This window comes from Solanum dulcamara, chromosome 3, assembly GCF_947179165.1.
Source record: "Solanum dulcamara chromosome 3, daSolDulc1.2, whole genome shotgun sequence".
Classification (NCBI taxonomy): Eukaryota; Viridiplantae; Streptophyta; class Magnoliopsida; order Solanales; family Solanaceae; genus Solanum; species Solanum dulcamara.
This window is the reverse complement of record NC_077239.1, coordinates 21,012,646-21,023,686: the sequence shown is the minus strand read 5'-3', so window position 1 is coordinate 21,023,686 and position 11,041 is coordinate 21,012,646.

The following is an 11,041-nucleotide window of genomic DNA, read 5'->3' as shown; positions in this document are numbered from 1 at the left end:
AACAAAAGGCAACCATAATTCACACTTCAAAAATTTCGCATACAGTTTATGCTTCCCCAGAACACCTAGAACAATGCAAAGATGGTCTGCATACTCTTGGTCACTCCTCGAATATACCAGAATATCATCTATAAATACAATTATGAAAGAATCTAGGAATGGATTGAAAACCCCATTCATCAAATCATGAAGGTTGCAGGTACATTAGTCAACCCAAAATACATCACTAAAAACTCATAGTGCCCATATCTTGCTCTAAAAGTTGTTTTGGGTCTATCCTTAGGCCTAATATTCAATTGATGATACCCAGACCTGAGATCAATTTTTCAAAAGACTGACGCGCCTTCAAAATGATCAAAAAGGTCATCAATGCACGACAATGGGTACTTATTTCTAATAGTGACCTTATCTAGTTGCCAGTAATCTATGCACATTCTCATGCTACCATCCTTTTTCATAACAAACAATATCAGAGCACCCCAGGGAGAAGCACTAGGATGGATAAATCCTTTATCTAAAAGTTCTTGGATTTGATCCTTAAGCTCTCTTAGGAGTCATTCAATAGGGAGGAATAGAAATCAGGCAAGTGACCGGCTACAAGTCAAGGCAGAAATCTATATCTCTATCAGGAGACATACCAGGAAAGTCTATAGGAAACACGTCTGGAAATTCACACACTACTGGAATCGCCTTAATGGAGGGAGACTCCATATCAACATTTCAAACATTGGCCAAATAGACCCAATAACCCTACCCTACCATATTTCAAGCTTGGAGAAATTATATGACCTTAACTGACTTAGGCTTGTACACTTTTTCCAGCTCTAACCTTTCCCACTCTGGGATCTCTAGAGTCACAGTCTTAGCATTACAGTTAAGCACAATATAATAGGGGGACAAGAGTCATGCCTAAGATCACATCAAAATTAGTCAATAAAATCACTAATTCAACCCAAGTTTGGAATCCCATAAACATAACCGAACAAGCACGATATACATGGGTGACTATAACAGACTTTCCAATAGGGGTAGAAATATGGATAGGGGAATCAAGTACACTATAAAGTGCATCAAAACCTAAGTCAAATCTCACTGAAACATATGAATAAGTGAAACCTGGATCAAACAAAAGAGTATCCATATGGTCATAAATAAGAATAGTACCTTTGATCACTGCATCAAATGCCTCAACCTAGGTCTTGCCTAGAAAGGCATAAAACTGAGCCTTATCTTCCTAATGAGACATCACTCTGTCTGGCTGTGCTTCTCCACAATCTGCACTACCATTACCTCTGCCTCCACAGCCTCTTGAATTCCCTCCTCACACACCTTGTGGATTTCCTCTACCATTTTCACCTCCACCCATGGGTACCACTGCCTTGGACTGCTGGGGTATTGAATCTTTCCCACAAGGGTAGGGACACTTCATTATGATGCCCTAAATCTGTACAATTAAAACAGCCATGCTCAAAGGATGGACTGCTACCTGGAAAAAAGATCATTGGCCCTCCTACGCCGGAATCTACTTTGGAGTACCTAAAAAATTGTCTATAGAAGCGGGCAGTGCTGACTGAAATGGCTGTGTTGCAATTGCCAGCCTACCTGACCCTTTATAACAAGATCTCTGGAAGTTACCTGTACTCTTGGTCTTCTTAGACAAAGCTTATGCCTACCAATATCATCTCACTCCCTCTACTTGTTTCACAAAATTTGTGACCTCATTGAAATTCTTGCCTGATGAAGTCATGTGAACCAAAAAAACCTAAAACTCGGGGTTCAACCCCCTTCACAAATAACCAGATTCTCTCCTCCTCGATGGTTACCAACTGAGTAACATACCTAGACAGTGCATGGAATTTGGCTTCATAGGTGGCCACTAATATACTACCCTGCTCTAATGCCATGAATTCATCCTTCTTGCAATTCCTCAAGGTACGCGACACATATTTCTCGAGGAAAAAAGAATGAAACTGTACCCAAGTAAGTGGGGGTACCAGTGGTGAGCGGCACTATACATAAGCTCTCCACCACTTCTTGGGCTCACTTTGTACCTGAAAAGTCATAAACTCCACTCTATGTTAGTGTACTATCCCTAACTTATGCAACCTCTTATAGCAGTCAAGGATAAACTCATAGGCATCCTCACTCTCTGAACCATGGAAGACTTGAGGCTTAAGTTTTAAAACATTTGTGAGCATGTCATACTAAGTGTCGGTCATCACTTGTCCATAAGTGGTCTGAAGAAGGCATCAATGCCTACCACCTCATCTACCAAAAAAGATGCAGTAGCAAATAGGTGAGCAATAGGAGCTGGTGTAGCAGGTATAGTGAGGATAGCTCCAGTGCCAGCTAACCAACTCAGAAAGGTCATAATTTGTTGCACTAGTATAAGGTCTAGAGGGGGAAGACCAGCAACCCTAGTTTGGGTGTCCTCCACTTGTTAAGCAACCTCATCTTCCTCCACCTCTATGCTCTCCTCTAACTCATCCTGGGGCACGGGATGGACATCCTCTATTGGTACTTCCTCAATCGGATCCTTATCCCTAGCATGTGCTTCTCTTCCTCGGCCTCTACTGCATCCCCTCTTCCTACCCCTTCCTCTGCCGCATCCTCTTGTAGATGGATCCTCTTCTAGTTCAATAGGAGCTACCGGTCAAACACCATTTTACCGAGTGTTCACCATCTGCCGATAAAAGAGTGAAAGAGGTTAGATATCAATTTGGATCGCTAGATACCAAATGGAATCAAGTTATAGCATAACGGAATGAAAAGATGAAGAAACCTTTTCTAATGTCCTGTAGCCCCTCATAGAAAAGTACAGACTTCTCCATACCATTCCGTAAGTCTCTACAAGACTCATTTTGGTACAATGAGTTAACCGAACTAAGGGCTCTAATATCAACTTTCTCACGATCCCGACTTGCTGTGACTAGCACCCGCACTAACCTTTCGATGGGAGAACTACTAATACTGCTCAAACTTATAGTATTCACGACATATAAGAAGTTCAAAGATGCGGAAGAAGGTTTAACCAATAAATAATATTGAGTTCTTATAAACTAAGAAATGTCTAGTTATCAACCCAAACATGCAAAATTTACCTCCTAGAAAGTGAAAGTCGGTGTACCAAACCTCAAACAAGTAATAAGTCTAGAAAAAAGTGATGCAACCCCAAATAGTCATAAAGAAAAATAGTGTTTGAAAGTCTAATCTTAGAAGAAGGACTAGAATGAGGAGAGCTCATAGCAGCCTATAGGAATTTTCTCACCTTTGAACTCTAGTAGCTAACGGTCCTTTATTCAAAGGCTCTCATCAACCGTCTGAGTATGCCCTATACTCAACAAAGACAGTGCAAGTGTAGTTTCAATACATAAAAGCAATAGTGTACTGGTAGGATGACATGGCTAGCAAGTAAGTAAGATATGAACAAGTAAATATAGAAAAATAAGTATATATATAGACTAGATATAACCATTAACATCTCCTACGCAATACTAATCACGATCACAATTTATCAGTTCTAATTACCATGTCATTTCATATAAAGGTCCTCTTATGGTACCTACAAGCACATATCAATGTGTCGGAATATGACACCTGATCCAAGGTTTGTGTCGGAATGTGACACTGATCCAAGCATATAAGTCAGCCATAATCACAGTGAATAGTCAAACTATTATATCTACCAAGAATAGGCTCATTACAAGTCATGGCCAGTAAGTAATTATTTCACACAGATCATTGCATTCTTCCCTATTCATATACACATATGCATATAATAAATTAATTTAGGAAGTACATGAATCACATACGGGAAGACAAACCATCACCTACCTTGAAGTCAAGTTGTGACAACTCTAAAGTGTAGGAGCTTTCCTTTTCTGGGTTCGTTCAGCATGTTCTTGGTCTAAAGACAGTAAATACATACAAAGGATCAATATAATGGTCTAATTTACATGGATTACAACATTATTCCCCCATCTTAGACCAACCCATGATCCTAACCCCCATTCTAGAGCTATTTCCTACCATTAGTTTTAGTCCAAAACCTTCCCCTATTGATCACCCACCATAGATTATGGATTCTAGAGATCAATTTAGAAGCTTCAAGAGTAAATTACTTACCTTTGGCACAAACTATGGTTGAAACTAGCAAGAATTGTTTTACCCTAGGTCACTTTTGGTTTCTTAAGAACGAAGTGGGAATGACTAAAACCATTTTTGGACTTTTTACCGACTTAAGTCGCGTCTGCCTAGCTACAAGGGGACCATCCCGCTCTAGCAGCCTTGCTCTAATAGGATTATTCCCGCTCTTGCAGGATATATGGAGACAATGAGATCATAAAGAGTTTTCAAGTCTCCCATATCACAACATACCCTCACCCCAAGATGCCCTAAAATATACCTTTCACTCCAAGTCTAATTTCGGGTGTTTTACTCGCTCGAATGCGATTCCGTAAAGTTGTACAGACTCTACATCATCTTGGATAAAAGCTAACTCAATCAAATTAAAGATTTAATCCTCTATCCAAATTTGTATCACCCTAGACTTCCCTAACTAAGAATTCATCCAAGTCTAGCCTAGGCTCAATTTTTTTGAAATCACTACCCAAGCTTTTTTAGCCCGAATTCCTTCTCTATTGGCTTACCCATAACGACAGAACTAGGTCGTTACAGTATCATAGGATACAATTGTATGAATGTTGTATCAAATTCAACATTTGTATTTTTGTAATTTATTGTTATCATTTTATCAATGATGTATCAATTTATTAACGAACATAATTTGTATCCAAATACAGTTGTATCAAGTTTAATATTTGTATTTGTATAATTGATTATTATCATTTGTATCAATTCTATAAACTAACAAATATAATTTATATCTGAATAGAATTGTATCAAGTTCAACATTTTAATTTATATAACTGATTGTCATTATTTATATCGATGTTGTATTAGCGAATACTTTTATATTTGTATTTTGTATCACTGAAGTGAATCAGTGTATTTTACACTTATTATTTATATTTGAATAATTAATTGTTATCATATATATGTATAATTGACTGTTAATAGTTGTATTTGTTTAATTGATTTTTATCATTTGTATTTATATTGAGAGAGAGGAAGCAGCGAGAGGAGAGAGAGAGAATACGGAAGGGATAGGAGAGAGGTGAGTGAGAAATGGAATGTTACACTCCGTACTCTGGTACCTCGAAATGCTTCTTAAGCTTCTTAAGTTTCTGGGAAGGCTCTTAAGTTTTTTAGAAATCTTCATGTGAGTCAGATAATCTATAATTCTATCAAATAATCCCAAGGAAAGGAGAATGAGATACTCCATAATAGAAAAAGTTGGAAGGAGTTGGAAGCCAAGCAATGAGTCGTAGGACTCGACCTACTTGCGTAAGCTACCAATTTGGACGTCTTGTATAATGACGCTCCTGGAGCACACATCGAGCTTAAGTAGCAAAGAATACGTAGGCTCTTGAAGTGAGACAAGATTATAAACCCACAAAAATAAAGCAAGCAGTGACAAGTAGGTGATACACCTACTTGGGCTAAGTAGGTGATACACCTACTTGGGCTAAGTAGGTGACCCACCTACTTGGGGTGGACCCCACGCTACCACATTGCAGTGTATGATTGGCCACATGGTGTGAGGTGGCGCCCAAGGGGGCTTCCACGTGTCACCCCTAGAGTCTTCCATATGTCACCCCTAGGGGCTGCCATGTGTCACCTCCAAAAGTGGTGTATATATTCCTAGTTCATGACTAAGGAATTCATTTTCAGCATCTCTTAACTTAAGAAAAGTGAAGAAACTTAGGAGAATAGAGAGAGAGCTACGGCAGCAACACAACAAGGTAAGGCCTTCATTTTTAATCCGTGAATTAATTATTTAAGGTATACTATGATGATATAGAGGTGTTTAACAACATAAAATTTATCATTGGGGTTTCGAGGAAGTTCTCATTTTTGTCAACAAACCCATTTTTGAAATGGAACTGTTGTTAATAATACTAGTATAACTCCTTGTGTAAAGCTTCATTTCGAGTGATTCAAGATGTTTTGGAAAGCTATTTCATAGGGATGTAACTTTTATTTATCCTATAAAACCCATTTTGGAATTTATCCGCTCAAAAAAGGATGATGAAGTATAGGTGAGGTGTTGCCCAGATTTCATTTTGGAAATCCTACACGGGCTGTTGTTGGTATTTTGGGCATATCTTTTTGTACTGAATTGATGTAACGTGATTCAAAATTGAATACGAACCTAAGACACGTGTAGATAACTTTGATTGAGGCCACAAATCCTATTTTCCCCAATTACCCCTTCGAAACTAAGTGAAAATACAAGACAGTAGGCTATCCAGAATTCACGTTTTGATAGTTTTGAGCAAGTTGTTTGGAGGTTTGTACTGTGTAATGTTGACGTGAATTACTTGTATATATGCTTCTTGTTGTTTTTGTTGGTTGGATTTAGCAATTAGGGAAGTGATTGGAAATTCGGATAGGGCATGTTATATGGGAGGTGCTGCCTAATTTCCGTTAACTCCTTGACTAACTAAGAAACTAGTAGAGAAGGCGAGAGAGGAAATGAGTTCTATGAATACTCGGGTGTAACTTAAGAAACTGAAAAGTTGAGGGTTGTTGATACTCGTATTGCTTTCATATTAAATAGGTTCAGCAGACGATGAGGCGAACACGGTAAAGAGTAATCCGTAAGAGGTATGTAAAGCCTATTCTTTCTCTTCTTTTGGCATGTATTCAAGTTAAGTAATGAATAATGTGAGCTTGAGGGTAAATCTACTCATAAATGCCAAGCATAATTCACAGTCCTTATTTACTTCTTGATGAAAGCACTCTTACAGTAATTGACCAAGGGTTTTTCAAGCCTTTCATACGTTAGGAAGTGATGGGTATGTAAAGCTTTCTTCTTTCCTCTTGGCATGTCTTAGCCGTAAGTGTTTGGTATATGTAATATGGGGATAATGCAATTCTTAGAACCCCGAATATGATTCATAAATCTTACTCCCTTCTTGATGTTAGGACTCTTGTGATAGTTGAGTCATTGTCTTACAAGCTCTCTATGTAATGAAAAGTAGTATATGTAAAACCTGTCTCTCTTTTTCTCTGGATTACTTGACTGTAAGTAGTGTATGATAGGAGTTTGGGGGTTATTCCATCTTTAAGTCATATTTGACTCATGACTCATAGTTACTCAGGAATGTTAAAGGCTCTATAAGACTAAAAGTCTCTGATTCATAAAGTACATGGCATCGCCTTGACACATACCTCTAATGCCCAAGACTTCACTCGATATGAGTCCTAGTGACCATTAGAGGGTACATAAGAAAACTATTAACCTAATCATCAAGTGGTGGTTCACTTGATCACACAGCTGAGCCTTGGATGATAATGAAGTCACATAGGTTCATGCATTGTTTTGCTTACGCATACCATAATATATGCATATAATTATGTAATATACGGATCGGGCCGTCGTACCTCAGCAATATTATGTAATATACGGATCGAGCCATCATACCTCGGCATTGTTATATGATATACGAATTGGGTCGTCATACCTCGGCATAGTTATATGATATACGGATTGGGCCGTCGTACCTCGGCATTATTATATGATATACAGATCGAGCAGTCGTACCTCAGCATTATTATATGAGATACGAATCGGGCCATTATTCCTCAGTATTATTATATGATATATGGATCAGGCCATCATTCCTCGGCAGGTACTTGCTATATACATGGATCGGGATGTACATTCCATAGAACTAATAATACACATGTGCTCATGATAGTATAATGAAATAATTATTACACCAAGTCCCTAAATGGGCCGAGTACGGTAGGTGATAATAGTATGTATGACTTTATTTCATAAGATGCAGTTACAATAATTTGTTAATTGTTATAATTATTTCCTGCATCCCTACTTCAGCTATTCTCTCAATTATGATATGTTATGCTTTATATACTCAGTACATGTATCATACTGACCTTTTTTCTTCGAGGGGGAGAGGGGGGCTGCATTTCATGCCCGCAGGTATAGGTACATATGTTGGGGATCTGTTAGCTTACGAGTTCCACTTAGCTATGTTGGAATTTCTCCACTATTCCGGAGCTTAGACTTTGGTGCTGGTCTGCAAATATATGTATTTATTTATTTAAGGGTATTGCGAGGGTCCTGTCCCGCCATATATTACCGTACTATTCTTAGAAGTCTGTAGATATGTATATATAGGTTATTTATGAGTTTGTTTTGGCTATGCCTATACAGCATATTGTGAATATTTTTATGTTATGGCAGCCCTGTCGGCTTGCATGCCCTTTCATGATATGATACAAGTGAAAGAGGTTATAGGTATATGAAAAGGTTTTGACCCATTGCGGTTTTTGTGTATAGTATCACATCACATATAGTTCAACTTGACTATAGCTAATAGATAAGTAGATGGAGGTCCAGGTCGGAACCCAGTCACGGCCTACGGGGTTGGGTCATGACAGAAGTGGTATCAAAGCAGTTCGTCCTTGGAGTGTCTACAGACTGTGTCTAGTAGAGTCTTGTTTATCGGTGTGTTATGCACCACATCTATAAATAGGATTCTACAGGATATTTAGGATATTACCTTTCTTTCAAATCTAAGATCGTGCGATAGAGCCGAGTTATAGGGAATGAAATTCCTTATACTAACTTTTGACTTCTGCAGAAGGACAACATAGATTGAAGAAAGTGACTGACGATATTGGAAGTTATAAAGCACGCAGGTAAGGTATGGAGATACGATAGATGTGTAAAGTTGAAAATTGAAAAGAGACATAGACAGGGCAGTGTAACAGGTGCAGTTCGAGTTGACAAACTAGGTAAGTCCATTTTCATACTATTGATATTGAGTGCCCTGTGTGGCTGTGGTATGATACGATATAAATATATATGTTGGCCTTGTGAGGCATTATTGGCATTTCCTGCATGCAGATGTTGAGATAGTAAGATATACAGAGGAAACTTTGTCCAAATCTCCCTAGAAATAAAAGAAGAATGAGATAAAGGGTTGTAGAATGCCTTTTCCATAATAAAAATGAGATATGACTAAACTACGAGTATGGCGGACCTCGAGTAATGAGTTAATTGTTGAACCGATGGCAATAAAAACTAGGAGGTCGATACTGGTATGGTAAAATGAAGTTGAAAAAGACTTATGATCCAAAGAAGATGATTTAGAGAAGACTGATAGATTTAGATAGAACGATATACTAAGGCACCGACCGAATTTATGCGCAAGAGTAAACTATGACGAGTTATAGTTAAAGGAAGTAACAGTATGATTAAGACAAGAGTACGAGGGAAAAAGAATTGTGACGGATATGAAATATTAATAAGACAGCTGGTAAGACATTAAGGATGAGATAAACTAAGAAGGGTAAGTAACCCATAGTAAGAATCGTGAACGAGGTTAATAAGTGTCATACTATGAGATTGAATGTGAACCGGATATCAGGTGAATGTAAGGAAGATCGTTATGAGAATAAGTAAATCCTAGTAAGGAAATAACTAAAGGATATGACATGGTTTGTGGAAAAACAAAAAAGCAAACAGAGAATGAATAAGAAGGCTCACATAGATTTATAGGGAAAGTTCAGAATAAAAGGTCAAGTGGTCACGAAAGTAAAGGCGAACAACAGGGCAGGATGAATGCCAGAGATAACTAGTATGTTAAGAACTGGGATGAATGAAATATGGCTTCGACTAAACTCCTACATTAAGTTGTATCACTCGAGTACTAGTACTTGGACTAAATTATGTACTATCTATAGAGAATACTAAGCACCCTATGGTTGTACTAGGGTTTCTTATGCGGGCAACCTAAAGTATGGATGATCTAACAGAAGGTGTAGACATGGTACAGTATGTTAAATATGTTGGAATAGAATCAATTGCATATAAATAGTTAAAAATAAACAGAGGATGACATGGGTACACCCTAAAAGGGGGGAAGTGGATAAGAGAAGTACAAGCGTAAGAGAAAATCAACTGATGTTGTCATATGTAACTAGGAACGCTTAAACTTCAAACGAGATCTCATAATAGATGGATGCGATCATACCAGCACTAATGCAATGGATCCCATCAAAACTTCGAAGTTAAGCGTGCGTGGGTGAGAGTAGTACTAGGATGGGTGAACCCCTAGGAAGTGAAAGAGGAAATGAAACACAAGTATCCGTACTTATTCCCTACGTCTACAAGTAATCCTAACCTTTGGAACTCTGATATTGATTTCTCGATGAAAGTATATGTTATGGCAATGGAATAGGGGAACTCTCCATATAGTCGGTATAAGATCCAGAGGAAGGTTTTGGTTCACATTCGAGGATGAATGTTCTTGTCATGACCCAACCCCGTAGGCCGCGATTGGGGTCTGACCTGGACCCCCTTATGCGTATCTATCAGCTACACTTAAAGTTAACCGTGTGTGATGTGATACTATACACAAAAACCTCAATAGTTTAAAACTTTTTCATTTACATGTAGCCTCTTTCATTCGTATCATATCATGAAAGGGCACGCGGGCCAACGAGGCTGCAATAAAATAAAAATATCTACAACATGCCGTATAGGCACAGTCGAAATAAATTTATAAACAACCCATATATACATATATCTACATACCTCTAAGAATAGTAAAAGCAACATATGGCAGGACAGGGCCCCCGCCATACCCTTAGACAAATAAATATATACATATTACATGACTAGTATCAAAAGTTAGGCTCCAGAACAGTGGAGCGCTCCCAACATCGCTGAGTGGAAACCCTAAGCTGGCGGATCTCCAAAATGAACATCTATACCTGCGGGCATGAAATGCAGCCCCCAAGAGAGCGGGGGATTAGTATGATATATGTACTAAGTATATAAAGCATAACAACACATAACTGAGCTAACAACTGAAGTAGGGATGCTGGAAACAAATATAACAATTAACGAATTTCTCTACTTATATCTTATGACATGAGGGCA